Source organism: Pristiophorus japonicus, chromosome 6, assembly GCF_044704955.1.
Source record: "Pristiophorus japonicus isolate sPriJap1 chromosome 6, sPriJap1.hap1, whole genome shotgun sequence".
NCBI classification, from domain to species: domain Eukaryota; kingdom Metazoa; phylum Chordata; class Chondrichthyes; family Pristiophoridae; genus Pristiophorus; species Pristiophorus japonicus.
This window is the reverse complement of record NC_091982.1, coordinates 33,730,230-33,741,051: the sequence shown is the minus strand read 5'-3', so window position 1 is coordinate 33,741,051 and position 10,822 is coordinate 33,730,230.

The window sequence follows — 10,822 nt, the reverse complement described above, 5'->3', positions numbered from 1 at the left end:
GGTCTGCCGGATCATGAAATAAGTATTCTGCATACACACTTTTCCTCGTTTTTTTGGTTCCGCCCTCATCCGCAGTCTCTTCTGATTTGACTACAACTTGTCTTTTTTTAAACGGGGCAAAGCGCATGCCTAATTCTTCATCCTCCGACCCTGTATCGTCAGAGGATTCAGAATCCGTATCTATCCCTCGGTCGTGTCTTCAGGTTTGCGCTTTTAATTTATCCAAACATGGGAATTGACCAATACATTTTCCTTTTCCTATTACTGTCTCTTGACCTAATGATTTTTTCCATTCTTTAATTTCACCTTTAAGATCTTTAACTTCCGCTTCCGATTTTTCAAGTTCAAGTCTTGTCTGTCGTAGCTGTGCACAAACAGCTTGCAATTGGTCCTTTGTACTGGTCAGTTCTTGATCATGTTGTGAACGCATTATAATTTAATTCTGCTTTCGTATCTGTCCCATAACAGCTAGGGACCATCGGATTCGCTCTTTATTTTTCATACAGGTCGTTTTTCCCCAGACCCTTTTAATCTCGTCCAAGGACCTTGTCCTTTGGAGGTACGGTATTTTTGTTTGATCTTAATACAGGTTTTAGATAAGTTGAATTGTTGCTCTATGTATTCTTTCAACTGTTGGAGGATTTCATCTATTGAAACCTTAGGTGGTGTCCGCCCGCCTTTAACAGGTGTAGGCAATTCTTTGCTCTTCTCTCCTGCTGCCATAATACTGATTTCTTTACTGGGGTCTCGAGTCGTAGGCTTTCCAGCCAATCAGTGGGTCGGTGATTAATTAACTAACACACCGCCAAAGTTAGACGTCTATGGGACCTCGAGCCGACTACCAACCAGAGGGTTCGCAAACCGGAGGCTTTCGGAATCACGTAGAAGGAGAGGCAAATTTAGACTTTTGACCGAGGACTTTTATAAAAAGGAGTCCTTACCTCAGTATGTCGGTCCGATGTCCAAAATTCAGTTTCTTCCCTCAGCGATTGTGTTCGTGACGCCAAAATTGTTAGATCTCTTAATTTCCAATGAAATATGAACTCCGGTTGTAGTTTTAATGTAATTTTATTCTGGCAGCAGCAACAAGCTCTTGGCTTTAACCCAGGCCTTTGTCCTTCTGAGACCACATGGCCAAAATGGCTGTACTTATACCTGGTTCAATTTACAGAAAAGAACTCGCCTTCTTTGACCTTATTGACTCAATTGATAGTCTTTTAACCTTTAATTGGCTCACTAACCAAGGTCCTAAAATGTCAAGTCGATTGATGACTTAATGCAACATGCTGAGTTGCACATAGCAGCTTTGACTTTGGGTCTGTGAATTTTCACAAAACTGCAGCCAGGCTGCAGAGCTTGAATTCTCTATCAGTCCCTATCTTCTTGGATACAATTAGTACAAGGCCTGGCCCTGTACTCTCTCAACTCTTTTGGGGGGGGGGAACAAAATAAAAATTAGATCAAGTGCCCCCCGATCTGGGGGACACTTTGAACTCGGATCGCTGGATTCAAAGTCCAGAGTGCTCACCATTACACCATTTAACCAACGGTCCTGTACTCTCTCAACCATGAGGCCCAAACCCAAGCTGTCTCAGATCAATCGGTCGTTATCTCCTTTACAATCTAGCAAGCTGTTCTATTCTGAGACTGTGTTTACCTTAACCTCCCCAAATTCCTTCCATTCTAAGTCTTTCGATACTAATTAACTTATAGTTATCTTCACAAGCAGTTCTGTTAAGCTAACTTCAATTCCTACCTTAGCAGTGTACATAAAATACATAAACAAGGTTCAAGTGAAAACAACAGATAATTGCTTGGCAACAAGAAGATTGTATATGGCTGTCATAGCACACAATGCCATAACATTCGCAGGAAACTAAAACATTTGCACATTCCAAGCATCTATCTAGCCATGCTAGTACCAGCCTGAGGAGACATTTTGTCTCCAGTTCTAAAATAACCAGCATTATTCGCGTCACAGTTTTATTTGCATAACCATATGTTTTTAACTATCCCTAATTTCTAACAGCATGTTGTTGATTTTTTAGTGTTGTGTGCAGTGCTACTCTCAGAAGGAGGCCAAAGGTCATCTGTCTCCTGCTCGCAGTGTAGAGAAACGGGGAAGAAAGGAGCGACTCGAACAGTTGCTATACTTGCTCCAAAAATATGGCTGCCACCTGATGTTTGTGGATTTTTTACTAGTTTATGAAATGAATGCAGATAAAAGAGATCTTATCAGAGGTCATCTTCCATCATTACAATGAAGATCACCCATTGATTTACTGACCCACAAATATTATAGGCCTCCCAGAAATCTGCCAGAAAATGCAACTCTTTGCCACTGAGGCAAAAAAATGAAAGTTCAAGAGCTAGAACCTCTACTTTTATGCTTCCGCCGTGGGTGGTAAAAAATCGGCAGCTTCTCGCCCATTCTCAAAGCACCTAGTCTCCATTTTTGAAAATGGGCGTTACCGCAAGCGATATGAAATGGGCGGCAGCGTTAAATCTCGTTGAACTTCTGCCGTAAAATGTCGCCACCCTTAGCAATGGTATGGCAACACTCGCTTCCCGTGATTCAGGAGGTCAAAAGTCATCATGACATGCGCAGAAGAGGAGAGAGACAGAGAGGGAACTGAGAGGGACTGAAGGAGTGTGTGGGTGTGGTGTGGTTGCTTTGGGAGGAAGGAGGGAGAGTTTAGAGCTTTAAAGCAAATAGGGAAACAAAAATTAGCTGTAACCAGCCACATATTTGCCCGTATTTGGCCTATAATGGAGGGAGAGGAGGAGGCATCACAGCACGCTGTGGAGACTGACGCTGGCGAGAGCAATGAGCTGGGAGAGGAGCACATTAGAGGGCACAAAAGAGGACTCAGACGAGGAAAATGCCTCCATCCTGCAGGAGGTCGAGTTATGCTGGGGTGATTTGACACAGGGAGGGCGTGGGAAGCCCACCCTGAAGACCTACCAAAAGATATGGACCGAGATAGCAGAGGTGGTCTCGTCGGCGACCAACGAGGTGCATGAGGGCAACCAAAGCCGCAAACGATCGAACGACCTTGTGGGATCCGCAAGAGTAAGTATTACATTGATTTACATGTACTTATGTATTTATATAATTTGATTTGTAACAGTCATGAGTGACTATCAGCAGGTGTGAGGTCTTTCACTTTTACCGGGAATGTTTTACTCAAAACCTGCGGTCACGGGTGCACGTCTTTCGGTAAAGAATGATAATTATCATAACAATCATGATTACATCTGTCGGTTATATGTTGCATCAGTCTCTGTGACAGTACCTAGCAATGATATCATGCAATGACCTCATGCCATGTTGTCCTGTCACCTTATACAGAAGAAGCTATTGACGATGAGGTCCATGCAGAGGCGAACGGGTGGGGGACCACCAGTTCCCAGCGACATCACTGGGATGGAGGAGCGGGTGCTAGCACTCGTGGGGAAGCACACCCGGACAGCCACGGAAGCATCTGCAGACCATGAAGTGATGCCACGTGAGTAAAGCTTACACCATTGCGTGATGTAAATTCAATAGATGCCACATCCACTCAAATCCGAACAATCATATATGATAGATGATTTCTAAAATTGTCCTAGAAATAATGCTGACCATGTGTTGATGGTCATGAAATGTGATGTCTGTGGTGATTTTGATAGCGGTAGTGCTTTTGTCGTGTATATGCTGTGTGTAGCGCTGGACTCACCTTGTGACCCTAATAACCTCATTTGTGTTTTGCAGCTCAGTCAGCAGCACGGCCCCAGGCAAGACCTCAGAGGCAAGAAGGTAGGGGCGCAGGGCCCGACTCTCTGGACAATCCTACATCTGGTGCTGAGGAGCTCCGATTCGCGCCCGTCAATCTGCTGGGTCTCTACGGATGAGAGCGCGGACTTCGAGGAACCTGCATCACCCGCGCTCCAGAAGCCATTCCACCCCAAGGCCATCTAATGGTCCTCCGGTCATTCCGGCCTTCACTCTGGAGGTACCGGCGCCAAGTACCTCACCACAGGGCACTTCATTTGTCCCCAGGATGGTGCCGACCCCGCAGAGGCCTCGTGGATGCGGCAGATCTGGTCCACGAGCACCACGTGAGAGTGGAGAGATGGTACAGTTGTCCAGGAGGACTGTAGACATTGGTGACCAGCTCATCGAAGCATTAGGGGGCATATCCCAACAGCTGGCCACCATGACCGAGTACATTCCGTGGATGGCGGTGGCCCTGGATGCAATCGCCAGGAACACTGCTGGCACAGGCCTCCCAGTGGTCCCCGAGTACAGCACTCCACCCCTAGGTTCCACATCACCACTGCGAAAACCAGATGAGAGCAAGGACCAAGATCCTGCTTCTGCATCAGAGAATGTTGCCCCCTTGGCAACCCCCGCTCCCATACCTGTGCAACCACCGCCTCTGCCTTCATCCCCCCCACTGAGGCACCAACTGAGGAGCTCCTCGGCCAGGCGCCGTGGAGCGAGGAGGGGAAGGGGTAGAGGTGGGGAGAAGAAAGGGAGGGAGGAAGGAATGTGAGCTGCATGTCCGCAGGTGATGGCTGTGTTATATCTCCATCTGGGTGTATGCAATTTGTTGTAATGCATGGGGGAGGGGACCATCCTCCTGCTTTGCCTTTGTATTCTGTGTTGCTGGACATGTTGAACATTTGATTGATGTCAATGGTGGAAAAAGTGGGGTGTGGCGGGGGTTGGGTGTTTTTGCCTGTGATACTTATCATTTCAGACCAATGTTGGTACAAAAATGTTTTTATTGAACATAACCTTATTGTGCATTGTCTCAGGTAGCTGAACCGTTACACACTGGTGATTCCTTAACATGAAAGGGTTAAATACAACTTAATTCAATCAACGTAAACTTTAACTGGCACTAAGGTGATGGGCACCATTGATGTCTGAGCTGCACACACATAGTAGTGTGTCAGCATTGTCACTCACAGCAACATTCTTTCAGGCAAATCGTTGAGATCTCAGCTTCTCACGGAAGATTCTTGTAGCTATGTAGCCACCATGGGCCCTTTCCTTCGGACTGGAGGGGTCGTGGGCATGGTTGCATAGCCAGCCTGATTATCTGGCCCTAGGTCAGCGTCCAGCCCCTCGTCGTCCTCTTCCTCTCTCTCCTGAGGTGGAGCATCAGTCTCTTCTGGCAATTCTTGTCCCCTCCTGATAGCCAGATTGTGCAGCATGGATCACACGACCACAAATTTACCTACTTGGTCAGGGTTGTATTGTAGCTCTCCTCCTGAGTGATCCAGACATCTGAAGCACTGCTTAAGCAGTTATTGTTTTGTGGACCACATTGCATGTGCCTCTGTGGCTCTGGTTGTATCGCTTCTCGGCCTCGGTGTGGGTGTCACGCAGGGGTTCATCAGCCAGGTGGCTAGGCCATATCGGTTATCACCAAGCATCCAGCATTGTCTTTGTGTCTGATTCTTAAAGATGTCAGAGACAGCGCTCTCACGCAGGATGTGAGCGTCATCGAAGGTGCCCGGACATTTGGCATTCACTGCCATTATTATCTGGTTGTGGTCGACAATTCACTCAGAGAGTTATTAACCTGTGGAATTCCCTGCCTTAGAGAGTTGTTGATGCCAGTTCACTGGATATATTCAAGAGGGAGTTAGATATGGCTCTAACAGTTAAGGGGCTCAAGGGGTATGGAGAGAAAGCAGGAAAGGGATACTGAAGGAATGATCAGCCATGATCTTATTGAATGACGGTGCAGGCTCGAAGGGCCAAATGGCCTACTCCTGCACCTATTTTTCTATGTTTCTATGTTTCTAATTAGTTCGACTTTCAGGGAGTGAAATCCTTTTCTGTTACGAAAACGCTCCGGGTCCTGAGAAGGTGGCCGCATGGCGATGTGAGTGCACTGTATAGCTCCCTGCACCCTGCGGAACTTAGCAATGCGGTAGAATGCTCCAGTCCTGTCACTCTGAGCCTCCGTGGTCATGGGGAAGCTGATAAAGTTCATCCTTCTCGCGTACAGGGCCTCCGTGACCTGTCTAATGCAGCGATGGATGGCATGGTGAGACAGAGGGCAAATCTGGACTGCGGAGGCCCGAAAGGAACCGGATGTGTAGAAAGACAGTGCCGCGGTGACCTTGACCTCGACTGACACTGATGTCCTGATGGCAGGCTGTATATGTGGCCTGATGAGCTCACATATTTCATTGATCACCACCTTGTGGAAGCACAGTCTCTGAAGGCAGGTGTGTTCAGACACGTCGAGGTAAGACCTCTTTTCCCTGTACGTGCAGGTTGTGTATGGTCTGGCCCTCCTCCTCATTCTTGCGTGTCTTAAATTGGGGACATAATAATGTGCATCACACATTGAGCCATCAGCACTTTGCAGCATCTGCGTATTAATCGATGCAGGCTGAGAAATAGCTGGCCCCATTGCAATGAAAGTATAATAGCGATTGATCAGAAGCAATAATTTCCTCACTAAAATACACCTAGAGTAAACCCACAATAGTCCAGAGTATGAAAATATGTCTGTTGAGATGGTCACTTCACCTGAGAAGAACTTCAGAGTCAATGCAAACTCCCCTGACGATGAAGCGGCCTTTTGAATGAAGTAACCTGCGATTTTAAAAATCGCAGCCACACCGCTGGTTCTAGTTCAGACCAGTTCCACTTTTTCTGGGCCTTTTTTTGGGCGAGCGATATTGTGGGCGATATGTGTGCGAGGTGGTGAAAGTGCAGTGGGCGATCTCCTGGGCGTTGGTTTTGCCAAATGTGCTCTTTACGACCTAAAAAAATGGGCGGGTGGTATTATTCAATCTGGGCGTTAATTCCGTGTGGAAAGTAATGCTGGCAATATTATGGGTGTTGATTTTACTCATTCTGATGATTCTGCCCAAAAAAAGAGGGCGGGCGGTATTGATTTTTCCCGGCGTTACGTGCATGGGGAAAGCAACACTCGGCGTTAAGTTTACGAAAAATGCCCGTCAGTTTCCATTTTGTGGCTAAATGGGCAACATATGGGCGTTATACGTCATTTCAGCCGTAAAATGGACGTTAAGTGGACGGTAAGCATGCAAAAAAAGTGGAAGGGCTAGATTTTTTGTCGTAAAGATCCTATTTGCCGAAACTAGCGGCCATGAGATCGCCCAGCGTCACTTTCACCACCTCACACACATATTGCCCACAATATCGTTCGCCCAAAAAAACACCCGGAAAAAGTGGAACTAACCGGAACTAATCACAGCGTTATGGACACCACGTTCTACATCACATGTTGCATCCTTTAAAAGGCTGCTGTGCTTCAACCTCGGTGGAGTTCGGATGTACTCTGGAGGTCATTGGAGTTGATGTAAACATCCGTACAAACATCTTGACCATGCTGTGACCGGTTGGAATTTAATAGGTGTCTTCGTCAGGACATTCCTTGTTTGTGACCAATCGGTGGAAAACAGAGAGCTATTGCAATGGGGCCTGCCCTTTCTCACCCTCTCTTGATGGCCAATTACATGCTGCAGACTCAAGATGGCCGAAGGTACGCTCCACGGCATTATGTGCCCAATGTAACTCGTGCCAGACTGATGAGGAGGACTAGACGTTACACCCCCCGCAAGTACAGGGAGAAGCGGTCTTACCTCGACTTGCCCGACGCCACCTGCCTTCGGAGACTGCACTTCCAAAAGAGGTTATCACTGAGGTAGGGCAGCTGATAAGGGCAGATGTGCAGCCTGCCAGCACCATCAGTACTGCACTGTCCGTCGAGGTCAAAGTCATCGCGGCACTGTCGTTCTACACCTCGGGTTCTTTTCAGGCCACAGCTAGCGACATTTGCGGTCTGTCTCAGCATGCCACACATTGCTGCATTAGACAGGTCACTGAAGCCCTGTACGCATGCAGGAGGGACTTGATCAGCTTCCCTATGACCAGAGAGGCACAGAGTGAGAGGGCTCTAGGATTCTCCAGAATTGCAAACATCCCCAAGATGCAGGGAGCAATAGAATACACACATCGCGATGTGGTCACCTTTTCAGGATGCAGAGGTTTTCAGGAACTGCAAGGGAATCCACTCCCTGAATGTTCAACTCCTTGTCGACCACCAGCAAATTATAATGACAGTGAATACTCAATTTCCGGGCAGCATCCATGATGTTCACATCCTGCGTGAGAGCACTGTATCTGACTTGTTTAACAATCAGCCATAAGGTCAATGCTGGATGCTTGGTGACAAAGGATATGGCCTCGCTACCTGGCTGATGACCTCACTGCGTGACACCCACACTGAAGCCAAAAGGCGATACAACGAGAGCCACAGAGCCACTCGCAATATCATGGAGAAAACCATTGGAGTGCTGAAGCAGCGCTTTAGATGCCTGAATCACTCAAGAGGTGAGCTCCAATACCACCCTGAGCAGGTAGCTCAATTCATGGTGGTGTGCTCCATGCTGCACAACTTGGCTATCAGGAGGGGACAAGAATTGCCTGATGAGTCTGACAGTCCACCTCACCAGACAGAAGAGGAGGAGGATGAGGAGGTGGACGCTGACTTCGGCCCAGACAATCAGGCTGATGCTGAAGCCATGCCCTCGCCCCCCTGTAGACCGCAGGAAAGGGCCCGTGGTGGCATGATAGCTGCAAGAGCCTTATGTCAGGAGCTCAACAATGAACGCTTTGCCTGAAAGAATGTTAGTGTCATTTACAAGGCTGACACACTGCTGGGTGTGCAGGTCATACATCAATGGTGGGCATCACATTGTAAAAGTTAAAGTTTAATTGATTGAAGTTAAGTGTAATTATACCCTTTGATGTTACGGAATCACCAGCATGTAACGGTGCAGCTATCTGAGCCAATGCGCAACAAGGTTTTGTTAAATAAAAAACATTTAAACTGAACATTAGTCTGAAATCATCGGTATTTCTGTAAAAACCAACCCTCCCCCCGCCGCCCCCCGCAACTTCTCCTCCTCTCCTATACCCCTTCCCCTCCTGACTCCAAGCCGCCTGGCCGAGGAGCTCCTCAAGTGATTTGGGGGGGGGGGGGGCGGTGGGGGAGAGGAGGACGGTGATGGCCGAAACGCTGCTTGGACGGATATGGGAGAGGACAGTCCCAAGGTGGGAACGTGCTCCAAGCCAGAAACATGATGTTGCTCCTGGCTTTCATGTGTGGTTGGCAATGGGGGTGCATCACCTTGGGGTGCAGTGCCGCGCTCCGGGACCACTGGGAGCCCTCTGCGACCAGTGTTCCTGGCTACCAGTTCCAGGGCCGCCACCATCCCTTCCATGTTATATATTATTTATTGGACAAAAACTCAGTGTCAACTATGTTCTTGGTGCTTAGTAGGCTTTTTGCTGCTGATGAATCTCCCTTGTGCCTCCCACAACAGCCAAACAAGCACACACCACAGTCTCTCTCAGCTCCCTCTCTCTCTGTCTCCTCTTCGACGCATGTCATGATGCTCCTTGACCTCCTGAATCGTGGGAATCGAACATTGCTATGCCGTTGCTAAGGATGACCACACTTTACGGCAGAAGGTCAGCGGGATTTAACGCTACCGCCCATTTCATATCACTTGCGGTAATGCCCAATTTCAAAAATGGAGACTAGGTGCTTTGAGAAATGGTGAGAAGCTGGCAATCTGAAAACCCATTTTTACCGCCCACACCGGAAATAACGACCATTTTTGGGCGATATGCACAAAAGTGTAAAATCTAGCCCTAAATGTGTGCAACCTTAAATATTTTACTTGGTTCAGAAAAACTTTTTGCAATTTTCTTAATTTTCATGCAAAGAAGTCCATACTAATTCTGATGGTTTACAGATTCAGTCCATCATTGTTCAGTCTGTCAGACCTCATCTTTGTCTACGGCAATCCTTAGCTCCCTCTGTCTTCCATTTCTCCCATAATCTAAATGCTTTTAAAACCCAAACTTGGTATCAACTTCATTTATTTTGTCTTCTCTCTTACTCTCTCTGCCCTTGGGAGTAACCTGTAATAAGGATCTTTGCCCTTCCCCTAAGTTTCTTGTTTTTTTTTTGAAAAGTGGAGGTTTTGCGGCCTCCTGTCCTGTAGAAACCGGTTGCCGGTGACCTGTGGTAGTGCCCCGAAAATGGTGGCAATTGGCTTATCGCTGTGTCCCCATCAACAGTGTGACTGTCTTTACCGTCCCTAGGGCATACTACTGGGGAGGGTGGGGGGGGCGGTGCCAGAGTGACTGCCTGAGCCCTTTTAATTGCAATCAGGATCCTATGATTGTACTTGGAATCCTGATGATCATTTTAGGGCAGTACTGGTTGGAGCATGCGCTGTACACAAACTGGCCAGTATCAGCTAGCAGTCTGGCCAAAGAGAAGCCCAGCAGGTAAGTTTTAGTTTATTTTTATGGGGCCTAGAGGAGCAGGAGTGTTCCTCCGGACTCCACAAAAACACTTGGGTCAATGCCGTAACCGGTTCCCCACTCCCGTCCCAAGAACGGACCTCACACCAGACCGATTTCCATCTGGCCCAGAGACAGCTGGGACACTTGATGCTGCGGTAGCCTGGAACCGAAGGGTGCTTGTTTTCCACCCACCAGCCACTGGCCCTGTGCTAACGAGGCCTGTTCCTCAAAACAAAGGGCCTCAGTTGCTCCACCACCAGCCCAAAACCTACCCCCCGAGACTCCATACTCATCTAAACATGTCAATCATCTTTCAGTAACAACACATGGGTGTCTCTAAGTCAAATGAACTGCCACCGCCTATCAAATTGCAGTGGAGATGAAGTATGTGAGAACTGGCTTGCTCAGAAATTGTTATGTACTGTTTGAGGCTGGACATGTTTGGTCAAATGTAATTGCCTT